This window comes from Urtica dioica, chromosome 5 (assembly GCF_054948205.1).
Source record: "Urtica dioica subsp. dioica isolate 48M chromosome 5, U.dioica_male_clone48M_v1_H2, whole genome shotgun sequence".
Classification (NCBI taxonomy): Eukaryota; Viridiplantae; Streptophyta; class Magnoliopsida; order Rosales; family Urticaceae; genus Urtica; species Urtica dioica.
In genome coordinates this window covers 39,245,838-39,263,219 of record NC_142760.1, presented here as the reverse complement: position 1 = coordinate 39,263,219, position 17,382 = coordinate 39,245,838, and the positions used below count along the sequence as shown (strand labels likewise).

Genomic DNA, 17,382 nt, shown 5'->3' with positions numbered 1-17,382 from the left:
GGGTTTTTTTCCTAGAGAAGTTCCAGGTTAGAATCTTCACTGGAGCAGTCATATATATTAGAATCGGTAGGGTTTTCTTTGAACAATTAACTATTTATGTTTGTAAAACGCATACCAAAATTAGGAAACAAGTAGAGCCTTAATTATTTTTTTTCTTTTTAAGAACATATACAATTAATACAACGATTGAAGGACTGGAATTCGGATAATTACAGACCAACAATTTGAGCATTAGATAGACAAAGACAATCACAACTTAATATTAAAAAAAAAAAAAAAAAAAAAAAACTTAATATGTGGAGATCGCCTAGCATGTGTTACTTCTCCAACACTCTTTAATTAGAGGAAAAAAAGGGTATGGAATTTAACCATTTGAATATGGAAATACAGCTATCAAATATGGTCACGTCACGTGTCCCAATTACTAGTAAATATTAAAAATATAGGATATATATGGTAAAAGTAAAACACCCATCCGCATGAATCGGAACGTTGTGTTATTTGTTTGCATAATATTTGATGATGCACTATTCGTTATACATTTCATATTTGAAAAATAAATAAGATATATCATATATATATATATATAAGTATTTATTATATCACTAAAGATACAAGTGAGAAAATTTTACGTACGAGACTGCGGTTTAGAGATGTGAATATATATATATATATATATATATATATATATATATATATCTATTAAAATATAATAAGTGTAAATCCGAAGTTACTGTTCATAAGGTTTTACCCAATTAAAATATGCCACGTAAGCCAACTCTTTATACAAACCGTTTTAATTTTTTTGTTTTTAATTTGTAACCGCTTGTGGGTTTGTTGTTAACGCTCTTTTTCTCTCAAGTGAGAATACCCAGAGTTTTTTTATTCACACAAATACCCAGACCACGATATATAAACACGTCGATTCATTGTTTCTCAATCGATACATCTTTTCACTTAAAATAATAAAAACCGTTGTTGGGATATAAAGAAACTTTACAATTTGTTGCTTGACACATTTAATATATCGACGGAAACTCGAGTGATTTTTTAATACTTAATTCTCAGGTTTCTCTTGATTCTTGATTTTGAATGGAATCTAATCACTTCCACGCGCCGATCATTCCTCGGCTATGAAGACGGCGACGAAACCGACATCCAGGGAATCGGAGACGGCGACGAGGAGGAAGAGGAGGTCTCGATCAGGATCATCGGCGCGTCGGAGCACGAAAGAGATAGCGCCGGAAACCGGACTGGAAATGCCGGAACGAGTGACGGTGGCGCCGGGGACGGAGTCCCTGGAGACTCGGTGGCGGAACGAGAGAGTCTTCGTACCAGAGATAGGATATCCAACATTTTGCGCGGTGGTTTGAGCAGATTTTGCCGTTTACTCTGTTTCTTCTCTCGTTGGAATTGTGCGAAAGTAGCCTCTACGCCAGAAAATCCGGAGACATAAACGAACCCTAAAATGTTTCGTCTGACAAAGGCCCTATTCCTTCCTCGCTCCTCCCCTGTGAAACGTTTGTTACTGAACACGAATTTTGTATTGTACATGAACATTTTTTTTTCTTCATAGAAATGGGGGATTTTGAAATTGTGTGTTTGATTTTGGGGTTCTTGTGCTCTGGATCCAAATTTGAAATTATAATTTGAGTCTTTTCACGTGTGCTAGGTTTGTAATTGCTACAGCGTTGCATACTTCCAGGTTCTCTAGCAGCAGGTTGTGCAGAACAACTGTGTATTATTACTACAGCTTTGCATACTTGCAGGTTCTATAGCTTTGGAGGCGACAAGAACTGAGGAAATAATTTCTCCACATCTACCTTCAAATATGATACCCACTCTTTCGTAAGTCTGCTTGTTTGTTATTTTTAATTTGGCTTATGTCGATTATCATGCTTATGTAATCACTGTATGGTTTACTTTTTTTTATTTGAATTTCTTTTAATTGCCCTATTCTGCAAAGTTTTTTCACTGTTTGTTGAAATGCCTCAGTCAAGGTTTGTTGAAATGCCTCAGTCAAGTTTTTTTTTCCTTTTTCTTTGGTCAAAATTACCAATCCTTCGTGTTCCAATTTATCACCCTAAACTTCCAAGACGACATTTAAACCCTAATCCTCAATTTAGCTCATGAAAATACGCTGCTTTTTTTTTATATATATATAATTCAACGAAATGGTGCACTGCATATATATTTTTCTTAGCCTTTGGTCGATTTGCATTAGTATTTAGTCAGTTAGAGCAGAATACTCTGTACTCTGAAATCAATGATTATCGCATGTTGTAGTTAGTGGATGAAATTACAATGTGTTCTCTTTTTTTTTTTTTTTTTTTTTTTTTTATTGATTAGCTTAATTTGTAATTATGCAGGACCATTTAGTTTTGAAGAAAGAAAGCCAAAAGGGAGTTTGCCAAAATTGCATCTTAATCCACATTATTTCCCAGGTTTCAAGTATCATATATTTGGATACTCCTGTTGGCATTGGCTATTCTTACTCAAGACGCCGAACCAAACAATCCTTGATTAAGAGAAGCCACATGCAAGCCCTGGTCCCACCACGAGACGTCAGCTCACAGGCTCCCAATCTCTCTCTCATTTTCTAATTTTGATTTCATGTTGTAATTTTCCTCTTTTCTTTTAGATTGCAGGATCTTGGGGTTTGTACAAACACCAAAAGTATTTTGGTTGTGAATTCGTGCGCGGCTTTGCCTTTGTCCAAAATCAATTAGGAAGTTATGAATTCGTCCTTATTCTGATTGGCCATTGTTCTATGGTTTGTTTGTTAGACTTGTACACGCTTTTGTATCAGACCATATAAAATTGAGGATTGTTTCTTCTGTTGAATTTATAGTTTGGGTTCTTAAAGAAAACATATTCAATCTATTTGATTCTTTGGGCTTTACTCTTTTAAAATGTATATCATCAGGTGGAGGACAATGTTTGGTATCCCAGCTGTGCCTCTATTTTGTTGGCTCTTTCAGGTTTTCGTATTTTTAATTAAGCTCTCGACACAATTCGTTCTGGATATGATTGATTTGTTTGCTTTACCCAATTAAAATATGCCACGTAAGCCAACTCTTTATACAAACCGTTTTAATTTTTTTGTTTTTAATTTGTAACCGCTTGTGGGTTTGTTGTTAACGCTCTTTTTCTCTCAAGTGAGAATACCCAGAGTTTTTTTATTCACACAAATACCCAGACCACGATATATAAACACGTCGATTCATTGTTTCTCAATCGATACATCTTTTCACTTAAAATAATAAAAACCGTTGTTGGGATATAAAGAAACTTTACAATTTGTTGCTTGACACATTTAATATATCGACGGAAACTCGAGTGATTTTTTAATACTTAATTCTCAGGTTTCTCTTGATTCTTGATTTTGAATGGAATCTAATCACTTCCACGCGCCGATCATTCCTCGGCTATGAAGACGGCGACGAAACCGACATCCAGGGAATCGGAGACGGCGACGAGGAGGAAGAGGAGGTCTCGATCAGGATCATCGGCGCGTCGGAGCACGAAAGAGATAGCGCCGGAAACCGGACTGGAAATGCCGGAACGAGTGACGGTGGCGCCGGGGACGGAGTCCCTGGAGACTCGGTGGCGGAACGAGAGAGTCTTCGTACCAGAGATAGGATATCCAACATTTTGCGCGGTGGTTTGAGCAGATTTTGCCGTTTACTCTGTTTCTTCTCTCGTTGGAATTGTGCGAAAGTAGCCTCTACGCCAGAAAATCCGGAGACATAAACGAACCCTAAAATGTTTCGTCTGACAAAGGCCCTATTCCTTCCTCGCTCCTCCCCTGTGAAACGTTTGTTACTGAACACGAATTTTGTATTGTACATGAACATTTTTTTTTCTTCATAGAAATGGGGGATTTTGAAATTGTGTGTTTGATTTTGGGGTTCTTGTGCTCTGGATCCAAATTTGAAATTATAATTTGAGTCTTTTCACGTGTGCTAGGTTTGTAATTGCTACAGCGTTGCATACTTCCAGGTTCTCTAGCAGCAGGTTGTGCAGAACAACTGTGTATTATTACTACAGCTTTGCATACTTGCAGGTTCTATAGCTTTGGAGGCGACAAGAACTGAGGAAATAATTTCTCCACATCTACCTTCAAATATGATACCCACTCTTTCGTAAGTCTGCTTGTTTGTTATTTTTAATTTGGCTTATGTCGATTATCATGCTTATGTAATCACTGTATGGTTTACTTTTTTTTATTTGAATTTCTTTTAATTGCCCTATTCTGCAAAGTTTTTTCACTGTTTGTTGAAATGCCTCAGTCAAGGTTTGTTGAAATGCCTCAGTCAAGTTTTTTTTTCCTTTTTCTTTGGTCAAAATTACCAATCCTTCGTGTTCCAATTTATCACCCTAAACTTCCAAGACGACATTTAAACCCTAATCCTCAATTTAGCTCATGAAAATACGCTGCTTTTTTTTTATATATATATAATTCAACGAAATGGTGCACTGCATATATATTTTTCTTAGCCTTTGGTCGATTTGCATTAGTATTTAGTCAGTTAGAGCAGAATACTCTGTACTCTGAAATCAATGATTATCGCATGTTGTAGTTAGTGGATGAAATTACAATGTGTTCTCTTTTTTTTTTTTTTTTTTTTTTTTTTATTGATTAGCTTAATTTGTAATTATGCAGGACCATTTAGTTTTGAAGAAAGAAAGCCAAAAGGGAGTTTGCCAAAATTGCATCTTAATCCACATTATTTCCCAGGTTTCAAGTATCATATATTTGGATACTCCTGTTGGCATTGGCTATTCTTACTCAAGACGCCGAACCAAACAATCCTTGATTAAGAGAAGCCACATGCAAGCCCTGGTCCCACCACGAGACGTCAGCTCACAGGCTCCCAATCTCTCTCTCATTTTCTAATTTTGATTTCATGTTGTAATTTTCCTCTTTTCTTTTAGATTGCAGGATCTTGGGGTTTGTACAAACACCAAAAGTATTTTGGTTGTGAATTCGTGCGCGGCTTTGCCTTTGTCCAAAATCAATTAGGAAGTTATGAATTCGTCCTTATTCTGATTGGCCATTGTTCTATGGTTTGTTTGTTAGACTTGTACACGCTTTTGTATCAGACCATATAAAATTGAGGATTGTTTCTTCTGTTGAATTTATAGTTTGGGTTCTTAAAGAAAACATATTCAATCTATTTGATTCTTTGGGCTTTACTCTTTTAAAATGTATATCATCAGGTGGAGGACAATGTTTGGTATCCCAGCTGTGCCTCTATTTTGTTGGCTCTTTCAGGTTTTCGTATTTTTAATTAAGCTCTCGACACAATTCGTTCTGGATATGATTGATTTGTTTGCTTTAATATCATAATGACAAATATATGTCCACTTTTCTTTCAGCAAGAGAAGATTCCTCAAGCCGAAAAGGCCATCAAAACATTGTATGGAAAAGAGGATGAGGTCATCGCTTATTTATCATCTGCAGGCCAAGGCTCCACTGATCCCGATGCGCACTGGTTTGATCTGTTTAGTACCCGTTTCTGGAAAGGTATATTGATCTCATGTCTAGCTAAGGATAGTATTTCGTGTGGGCTACTTTTTGGAAAAGCTTCGTATCATGGTCGGGTGGTTCTTGGTTATGTCCAGTCTTCTAACCGAACCAAACATGACCAAATAAATTAAAGGAAAAAAAAACAGATTGAAAAAGTAGTCTGGTTATATGATGGAAGTACTTTGTAGGTTACGCATTTAGTTCATTTTGAAACAATAACTCTCACTTGTTTCATATTTTCGAAGTATACACCTATATAACCCATTTGTAATTATAGTATGTTTTCCGTATAATGACAAAGTGGTTAATCTCATCAAAATTCAAGTGTAAAGCAATGGTGCAAATAATTGAAAGTTCATAATTATTTAGAAGGTCATGGTACTAATGCTTCTTCCACATTGCAATGATGAAATTCTAGAGATGAAGAATCAAAATCTATTATCTCTTACTTAATTTGAATTTATTTTACTCCCACGGTTTATTATGGAATATTATCTCTTACAATTTCATATTATTTTTCAATTGTATTTTACTTTGATGAATACTGGTAAAACTCTTTAACAAAGATGTATTAAAAAGCCATACCATTATTTTAAAATAAATTTACCAATTAATATCTATAATGACCACGTGCGAAGCACGTTCTACATCCTAGTATATATATATATATATAAAAGAGTGGACCTCATATATTGTTGAATAATAAATAGACTACAAAGATTTGTTTGAGAAAGAGAAAATAATGACGAGTACATGTACTTACACTCTCCAATTATGATTTAACTCTATTTCCCGATGGAGACAATTGAAAACCATGTTGATAAATGCAAAATCCAAGATAATTGTCTCGTTAGCAACACTTTGAGCAATGCCAACGAAAATATGTTGGTTATCAAGACGTCTCTCCTTAAAGCAGAGCTAATATGTGGGTAAAGCTTATGGCATAATCAATGTTGTACCAACGTCTTAGCAGCTTAATCTAGTTGGCTGGAGAGCTTTGAGCGATGAGACTAAAGATTTTTTTTTAGATCTAGAGACCACACCTTTTACTTTGTTTCCTTTTTCTTTTCTTTTTGTTTTTTTAATATACATGTTCAAAGTTACCCTTTTACCACACGCCTCAGACCACGATGTTTTATTCTTCTAATTTGAACCTTTCAAAATCACTTTTGAACTTTGCTTTTGTTGCATTGCTGACTCATTTCTCATTAACATTGCAGTATCCGTATGACATATATATATATATATATATATATATATATATATATATATATATATATATCTATCTATCTATCTATCTATATAATCAGCAAAAAAATCAATTTACTATGGTATTTTTTATTTTAATTACTTAATGATTTCGGAAAATTTATTATATACAGATTATTATAGAATATACAATTGCATTACACATTATAGAATTATTACCTTAGAACAAAAAATCTCCATATAAAAGCCTTATCCTAAGCAACTAGCACTAAAGAATTAGTTCGACAAATGCACGCTTTGACATGTTTCGAGTCACAATTTTATAGTTAAGTAGAATTATTTTTCAAGCAAAAAGAACTATAGGTGCATTTTGTGGAATTATTTGGTAGATTTCAAAAGCTGATAGTTAAACAAGTATGTTCATGATATATGATGATTCATATTATCAATTTTCACCCTACTAATTTAATAACTAAAAAACGGAATACAGAAAACATCAACTAAGTATTTGAATGCATGTTTGTCTTTGTTTCTATGTCCATTAATGTTCAGGACTTGTTCATTGTATACGAAAATGGCTTCTTCTTTCTTAATCCTTAGTCAAACTTGTATGGATCTAGGTATTAATTTCTGTTTTTTTTGTTTGTTTGTAATTTGTTTTTTTCGTAATTGTTGGATATTTGATGAAAGAAAAGATTCCATATTAATTGATATTTCAGGAATGTGTACACTTACGATAATTGACGGTGAAAGGAATTTTTCTAGGTTGGTTGAAGGATATAACAATCAGTTTCTGACTTTTTGAATAAATTTTGTTGAGATGGTGTGTTTAGGAGAGTTTGTTTCATGATTTCCAGAATGTCATTATCTCTAGTTTTTTTTTTTAATTCCTGAAAATTAACATTGAAAATTCTGGTGGCAACTGCTGGAGGGTATAAACGTGATAGGCATACGTTAATTAACTGCCCAGGGCTATTTTACTAAAATTTTTGAAACGTTTGCCATATTACAATTGAAAGGTTTCAAACTGGCTAGTTTGTTATAGTTCCCTACAAAATAAGAAAAATAATTTTTTTAACTTGGTTACGAAAATGAATTAAATATAAGTACTTTTTGACCTTAATAGCCGAATACATTTAACTACTTCTACATAGTTAATTGCAACACCTTATCTGGCCTTGCTAATTCATCACACTTACTTACATAATGTTTAAGCGCATGTTTGTGATGAACTAAAATTTTCCATATAATTACCAGATTAGTATAAAATATAGCCATTTATATGATTAAAATTTAACTGTAATACTAACTTCTTAGAATCCTATGGAAAATAAACAATATCTGAATTTCTCTAATAGTGACATAGTATTTAAATTTCTCTTGAAAAATAATTATATCAACGAATTCCATCAAAATTATGCAAATTATAAAAAAAAACATGTACTTTTTAAGTCATAAATATTAAAGTCGTTCTAGAGAAAGACTTTGATTTTTTTAAAATCATTTTTTGACGTCATAAAATGAACTATTTGTAGTAATATACGGCGCATATATAAATATTTAGGAGTATTTATATGATTTGGTGTCTTATTGTTAATACGTAATATACACAAATTAAATAGGGCTATACTCTTTCGCCGACAGAGCGTCCTTACTTGGCCGACACCGTATCTTCATCATTGTAGAGAGAGATGAAAACTTTGAAATGACATTTAGTACTTGCCTTGTACCATGTCCTTGTACTCAAGCCTACATTGTCTACAATGAAGAAAAACAAAACCTAAAAATACCCCTATAATTCTTTTACACGTAAAAAGAGATCTACACAGCTTTAATACAGATATGATGCCATGTCCCTAGCTCCACTTGCGTTGCATATGCACTAAATTGACAACACATGCAAAAACCGTTTACTACAGAAAGTATATAGTCAAAGTTTTTTCTTTTCTTTATACTTTTCTTCTGTCATCAATCAATCCCTCGACTAGAAGTAGAACCACGAAATCTGTAATTATTTTGCTGAAGATTTTATATAAACTGACTGACGTACGTACGTGAACCCATTTTGACTTATTATAAGAGTTCATTCATTTTGGTAATATACACACACTCATCACACACACACACACACACACACACACACTATATATATACACTCCAACAATACAAATTTCAGCCACGTAACAATATATCCGCGACTTGCCGCGAAATTTTCAAATATAGTCACAATTTATTAAGGCGGAAATTATTATTATTATTATTATTATTTTACTGATTAGTTAACAACTTATATAATCTCTTAAAATTTTATTTTTGAATCTTTTTAGCCGCGGCCAGTCCGAAATTAGTATTAGATCATAACGAAACACGTGAGCTTTTTTCTTTTCACTCTGCAAAACCAATTCTCCATCAAACTAACTATTTATTTCTAGCTGATTGAATATATATCTCAATATTTTGAATTGATGACAAAGTTGATTTTATTTAGGTGAAAACCATGTATACCTGTTATTTTACAATTAGTTTCCTTGATTGCTTGATTTCCCACCTCAATTTAATGTTCTTATTGTGAAGATAAGTAATTCATTCATATATTGCGCATGATTATGTTCAAACAAAATATGAAATAATTAAATACTAAGCATTGGGTTACAACGACATGATATAGTTTATGAATGAAAATACTCAATTTGTTCAACTGTCTCAAAAACTTTTACAACAGTTAATACGAGAATTACTAAATATTACGAGGTATCAACACGAACAGAATAAGTGCGGAATAATTAATTGAACATGCTACGATAAAATCACACATGCAAGCGTATGTGCCTCCCAAGTAATATATATTTATAAGTAAGGATGTCAAACCCACGAGAACTAGCAAAAATTAACGAAATACTCTAACTTGGTGTGAATTGATTCCAAGGAAAAGAGGATGTGGTTTAGTACGAATAACAAAATTGAACAAAACAGAAGAAAGAATATTCACGAGTTTTCAATAAAGACAAAGTATTAGTCACGATTTCACCGAAACAAACTAGGTCGGGGGTTTCGGGTTCGAACAACAAAATCTACTCCTATGGATGCTGTCTCACTCTCTCAAAAATATCCACCAGCCTCTCTTGAGTGTTCTAGCAAACCTATGTAATTGACAAATTGTTATCTTCTCGACTTCTAATCTTATTAAAACAATTACATGCAATACGATAAAAGTTCAAACAATTACATAAATTACCTAGGTTTTCTACTAACTTAGGTCAACTATGAAGACATGAATAAAAGCATGATAAATTTACTCTCTCAAGTAGCAAACAATCCTAGATAGCAAAACTAAAGATGATCAATCACTAAAGCGTTAAACACAATTCATATCAAGCAATTTATAATATTGAAGCAAAGAAGCACAATCTATATATATATATATATATATGCATATATATACGTTTTCCATTATATATTTTCTGCCGCAAGCAAATCAACAATAAAATAGTACTCAAAACCAACCGAAAAGGTAAAGAACAACACCAATTGTTCATGTTAAATTTCATAATAATTCATAAACAAGCATCAGAACATAACAAAATGACACCAACACATTTCTACAATTCATTAGACTTTTTTATATCCTATATTTTCATTCATAGATATTCCAATCCCATTAGATAGGCTGAGATAAAGATATAAGCATACCGTGTACAATAATACTTTCAAAATCTTTTCGAAGTCCGTCCATGTTTGCATTATTGTAAATCGGCAACGACCGCAACTGAAATAAAAATACATTAGCATATTAAGAAACATTACACCATATATTAAGAAACGTTATTAAGATACTTACACGTCCGAGGGTTTCATGAAATGATCTCCCTCTAAAAAAGTCTCTTATCATGAGTAAGACAAAATATCCGCACTCCATATATGACAGTTGTTTTGGGCCCTATGATAAAATATTATCAATATCATTTAAACATATTTATATTAAAATTGTATAAGTTATATAGTACATTTTCACTATGCCAACTGACCTTCAAAGACACATCAAAATATTTGCCATACGCTCTACATAAAATACGTTTCATAAGTATAAATGAACAATACAATATTTAATTGTATAACATCAAAACTACACAAATATATTACTTACGTTGAAAGTATCGATTTTAGATCATTCAAAATAGCTTGATGGAGAGGATCAAAATGACACACATTAACATCCCTGTCCATGGCCAAAAAGATCCAATGCCTCATAAATAAACAAAATTATTAACTTATTAATTATTAAAAAAAATAACAATAAACAAATGTAATACTTTAGAGGTATTACAAACTTACGAAAAGTTTAACGGCGTAAGAAAAATTTATGTTCCTCTCAAAGCACCCAATCGAGATGAAATATGACTCACTCGTTCGTTGAAATTTTACGTTTAACATCAATCGCAACTTCTTGCGGGTTTACAAATCGATATTCGCCTCCTCGACGATCATTTGTGTACAAGTGCCTAGTCAATGAATAAGTTAAATACCATTTTTTGTAATTAAAATGAATAAAATTTATTTTAGAATATACCTCATGTATATCATAATAGGTGTGGCTCCAATATCCTCGGATGCTAAGAAATGCTCGATATCTTCTGTTAACACCATTAAACTCGCGGGCGTGCCAGATGTTAATGGATCGGTGTCCATAGTGTACAAATGATCGTCCATAGTACTCGCCACAATGTCCAACAATGTTGTAATCGGTGGGTGAGATTTTGGTTGCATTCTAGACGCTTTCGGAGTTGGTTTGTCTTTATTCTTTGAGCTTCCTCTCTTAACCTGCATACACTTTTTAATTATATCTACACTAATATATATATATATATATATATATATATATATATATATATATATATATATAACAAATCTACTTATTTCTTCATCTTCTAGTATAACTGGTCTTTTTGGCTTTAGCGCGTCGGATAGAATCAACATCTCGTCCTTTTCAAGGATTTGAAGTGGATCATTCATGTGGTCCTCTACTACAAACATTACCGCAACTCGTACATTTGATGCATCTAAAGGACTCGTGTGAATAACGACATTCGGGTTCTCTTCGATCATTAAAATTCCAGATGCGACAATATTGTCGATATTCCAATTTGCAAGCAAACATGTATTTTCCTATAAGAGAATAAACGATAAATATTTTCTAATAAAGTAATATTACGAATAAGACACAACAAATATACTAACCTTAGATGAAGATGGAGTACGTGTGACATTTTTAGGAATGGGAGATGACACGTATGTCTCGGCTACAAGTGGATCTACATGTTTTTTTTGGCCTTTTAACCTTTGGTTTGAGCGGCGACGGTTGTGAAGAGACATTATTGGCTACAATAAATTCTATTAACTCCCTATCTGGGTGATTTGGAAGATTATGAGAAACATAAGGTGTGCAAGGTGATCCTTGGTCTTCGGATTCCGGATGTGCAACCTTCTTTTTCGATTCTTTGGCTGCCTTTTGTTTGCGTATGACCGACGCTTCGCTTATGCTTTAACGTGTTCATGTTGTTAGAACGCTTTTAATATGTGTAAAAAGTTCTTACGTGAATAAGCTAGACTAACGGCGAGTTTAAATGGTCTGTTTACCTTGGATATAAGATATAAAATTTAAGTAACCATAAAATAATTTAATAAAACTCGCAGCACTGGAAATATATATCTTTCAGAAATACTTTTATCTATTTTAAGATTTAAGGTTGGATTGATATTTTACAAAAATGAACGGAATTTATGGAAACTTCTTATTACTGCAGTTATTAATATTATTGGTAAAATTATCATCATGAAGTCCTTATCCATAGACTGTTTGGTTCCGTGAACTCTCGTCTCCTAAAAAAATCTACATAAATGACACTGTTTAATAGGCCACCTGCTAGCACATTCCCATGCATGCATGTAATATATGCGTGCACACACGGATATATATATATATATATATATATATATATATATATATATATATATATATCAAATTTCCATTTTGTATAATTTTCTTTCAATAATAGCATTGTAATTATTAAGAAAGTTTCGAGAGAAAAAATTTGTTGAGTTTAAAATTATTCTTAGTGATGCTGTAAAAAGAACAAAAAAAATCTTAGTGTTAGTTATCTTATATATTTTTATAGGGTGAACATTCGTCTTCTCCACGTCAATATAGGCGCCGACTATGGTAGGCTAGCTGGTAAATAGTATCTTGTGTTACTCATATAACTAACATAGTCCGAACATCAGCTCAGATGCACGAAAACTATAGAAATCTAGCTCTGAACCCGAGTCAAATAAGACCGAAGAACAAATAAAATTAGAAACGCCCCCGCTCATAAGGTAATAACAAATCCTACCGAGCAGAATTTCGAAGAGAAGAGAAAATGGTAGGTCAAATACTAGGCAAAACAATAAAACACTTGAAAATAAATAAAACTTAAGTAAACCGCACACCTCGACGTTTATTCTGAGCACACGAAGAAATAACCACCCGCTATACACGTATCAGAGCGATTATTCAAAAACTGATGAGAACGTGGGCTTGATCACCCTACATACTTATCTCCAACCCCTATAAATGCATGAGTAAGTGACATAAGCAAAGACATGCACAATTTCATACTAAAACTTGACCAGAAAGCTTTACCTGTTGTTCAGTGCCATGATTTACATTTTCTCTTTTACTAGATTCGGCTGTACTTAAATATAATCTTTTCTATAAGCTTAGAGTTCTCAGAACCGCGTGCTTGGAACCATGTGCTCTTTGCGAGACAATTGTTGTAACATTTTTTTCTGTCAATAGTTTGACGCTAGAATCAGGGGATAGTGTTGAAGATTGATGGCTATTTCGAACATTCTCACCCGAGACATCAACAACACTGTCAGTATCAATCCACAGATTGAACACCATAACCACATATTGCCACTGACCCCAGATGAGCTTACTAAATACATGCTATGCCTAAGCCTAGCGGAGCAGTTCAAGGAAATCCATGATGTGAATAGAAATCCCTAAAAAATGAAACCTCGGACCCAGAGAAGACTAACCATCTCAAGAACTGGTTCCGTCCGGAGGACCACCCGAAAATAATAGTTCAAATCCGCAAACATCCGACTACCCATTTCCTAAAGAAAGGATTGAAAACTAGTGTACTTAAGGACTTGAAAATAAAACAAGTTCGAGCATCGTAAAAACAAAGAAAATTCAAAATCAAGGCAAAATCCCGTAGCTAATGGGATCAAAATGAACATGCATTTGATATAATAGAATTTAAAATAGTTAGAACACTTACCCATACACAGATTCTAGTGAAAAGAACAGATTTCAGGAAGAATTTACCGAAAACGCATCCGAAAAGACTAAAAGTCTGGTTTACGGGCTGAAAGTTCGAGAAAAGGAAAAAAAATGAATTCAAAATAAAGAAGAAATATATTTATACCTCGTATCGACGGCCAAGATTAAGTGTGATCTAGAAGCTTCTCCATCAAGCAAAAGGTCCCGGCAATCCAAAAGAGAAATCATCAAAATGACGCGGTAAGTGCTCAACCCCGAGGCCGAGACAAGCAAAAGGCTCAGAACAAACCGAGAAAAAAATAAGTAAAAATGAACACGTATAATTAAACCAAGAATTGTATTAAAATAGTTTCATACCATTTTTACTAAAATACTAAGAAACTGGAAGACTGTTGTTACTCATGTAATAAACATAATCTGAACATCAGGTCAGATGCACCGAGAACAATAGGAATCCAGCACCGCGCTCGACTCAAATAGGCCCAAGGGACAAATGAAATTAGGAGCGCACCTATTCATAAGGGAAGAACATAAAACACGTGAAAATAAATAAAACTTACGTGAAACGTGTTGCGAATTTTACGCGCGCAAGTGCACGTGTCGCTCAAGTAATATAGTGAATTAATTACGAGTGTCGATCCCACGAGGAAAAAGCTTAATTAGAAAGCAAATCAACTAGCACGAATTGAACTAAAGAGGAGATGGAAAGATGTCACAAATTATTGACAAGTTCTAACGTAAATAAATAACAAAACACTCAAATAACAGTTGTAAGCAGAAAGAGAGGCTAAGGACCAAGGCTTCACGGGTTTATTCAACGGTTTGGATACACGAATTTCACGCACAATCAATACTCAATTCACTACTCTTTGCTAATCATACTCACAGAAGAATATTGCTAAATCTCTCTCGAGCATCTAATAACCTATGTCAAAATTAGGAAAATCTTCTCTCGATCTCAATCCCTGACAACAACATGCATTAATATCAAGAGTATTCACACGATTATATGACAACCTAACTATCTCTAGCCTAGGCATGCATCATAGTAATTCAAACCAAAACACTAACAACCTAATCTTTCTCAAGCATCAAGTTGAAGTATAAAAACATGAACAAGGTAGCTAATCTCGATCAAGCATTAAAACGGATTTGAATTAAGCAAAGCAGTAGAGAATTGGAAATTGAACTTCAATTCATTAAATCATATCCATAACCGAATCCTAAACCCGCTACGCCATAGTCCTTAATGGAATTAGAATACGGGAGTTCAAGAGTAAAGGAGAAGAATAAAACTGTAATTGGCGCGAATTGATGAAGAACGGCTCTCCTCTTTTTCTCTATCTCTCCTAAACACTAAGTGAAAACAACAAAAAAAAAGTGCTAAGATCCCTAAACAGGAGATTGAGAGGTGTACTTATAGGCCTAGGTCGAAATCCTTGTGTTTCTCTTAATTTTCGGAGCAGACTGGGTAATTAAAAGTGATCCAACGGCTCAGATTGACACAAAAACCTCGTTTCCTCTTTTGGTTTCGGTGCACCTCGCGGCGCGCGGTACCTGGATCGTGCCGCGAGATAGATACTTTCAGGACGTCGCGTTCCGCGCTTGATGCTCGGAGACTTTCGGCACTTCAATTCTTTGACCTCGCGGCGCGAGGTCTACACTTCCACACCCTTGCGGAACACGCAAGCTGCTCAGAGATGACTCGAGATGATTTTCAGACCTCGCGGCGTGCTATAGGAGGGTCGCGGCGCGATGTTTCAATGTCTTCTTGACTCATTCTTCGTTTTTGACTCGTTTTCGATCCCGAATGCCTCGATTTGTACAGATTTTCCAATATTTGACCTGAAAACCTTCAAAACACACGAAAAACTTCAAAACTACTCAAGAACGAGCTTAGATTTAGTCGGGATGATAGGAGTTTTCTACGTACGACACACACTTATCAAAACGCACACCTCGACGGTTATTCCGAGCACACGAGGAAATAACCACCCACTATACACTTATGGGAGCTGTTATTAAAAATTGCTGAGAACGTGGGCTTGATCACCCCACGTGCTCGCCTCTAAGTCCTATAAATGAACAAGGAAGCGATATAAGTAAGGACATGCACAATTTAATACTAAAACTCGACCAGAAAGCTTCACCTATCATTCAACAGCCTCATTACATTATCTCTTTTACTAGATTCGTGTGTACTTAGAGATAACCTTGCCTAGAAGCTTAGAGTTCTCGGAACTGCGTGCTTAGAATCAAGTGCTCTTCGCGAGACAATTATTGTAATATCTGTCAACATCTTGAATTACTTACCTCGACATTTAAAGTTTATTATTAAGCTAAGTTACATGAGTCATTACTAAATACTTGAAGAATATGGTTGCAAAAATTAGAATTAGATTATGACTATTGATAAAATGAATAAAAAATAAAAATAGATTTATATATACATGTATACAAATATAATAAATAATTATATCTTCTTAATCCAAAATATAACTATAACATATCTTTTGGTATAGTATATTAAGTGAGTGTCTATAGGTTGCAAAAGATAAATTATGATTTTTTATGACATGAGAGAATTATTTGGTAAAAGTATAAGATAATTGAAATTAAAACTTAGACGGTTAAACGAGAGAGTAAAGATAGATAATATATATATATATATATATATATATATATATATATATATATAAAGTTACAGTTATAAAAGAACCAAACATATAATGAGTATAATAATAATAATAATAATAATAATAGAGTCTTAGAAAACGCACCGAGCAAAGAAAAAGACGCAACCAATGGTTTTTTATTTTTATAAATATTAACTTAAGGCTTTCATGTTAAATGTTATAATACCGAATACTATAAATACCATACATCTTCCAACAACGAAGGATAAGATTTGAAGATAAACATTGGCTCAAGACTAGAAACGGATAAAAGTACATCGTGCGTGAGCTTTCGACGAACTGAAGCTAAACCATACTCAATTTCGAGTAACTCATAGACTCTTTCAAAGAACCCCCAAGATACTAGGACAAAAATAGCTGTTAGATGCGACGATTTCCGCATCTAAAGGTCAGAATGTCTTATTTAAAAACTCGGTGATACCTTTCGATACGACATGACAGTTAAAAACGATTTGGATGTGACATGTCGCATTTAATTTGACTGTGCATCTAAAAACTCATTTAGTAGTAATGAGATGTAAGTGGATGAATCAAAATGCTAAAAAATCACCGATCGTAGACTAAGACTTATTAGTGTCTGCACCATCAAAGTTCCAATAGAACTCTCAGAACAGTTG

The 17,382-nt window shown here is 33.8% G+C and overlaps 1 long non-coding RNA gene across 1 annotated transcript; it reads left to right on the top strand.

Moving 5' to 3' along the window:
• The first annotated feature begins 3,123 nt into the window (after positions 1 to 3,123).
• Positions 3,124 to 5,608, top strand: LOC149398396 (uncharacterized). The gene is made up of 3 exons (XR_016297104.1): positions 3,124 to 4,145; positions 4,667 to 5,278; positions 5,383 to 5,608. It is a non-coding gene; the product is annotated as an uncharacterized LOC149398396 (long non-coding RNA).
• The last annotated feature ends 11,774 nt before the right edge of the window (positions 5,609 to 17,382 follow it).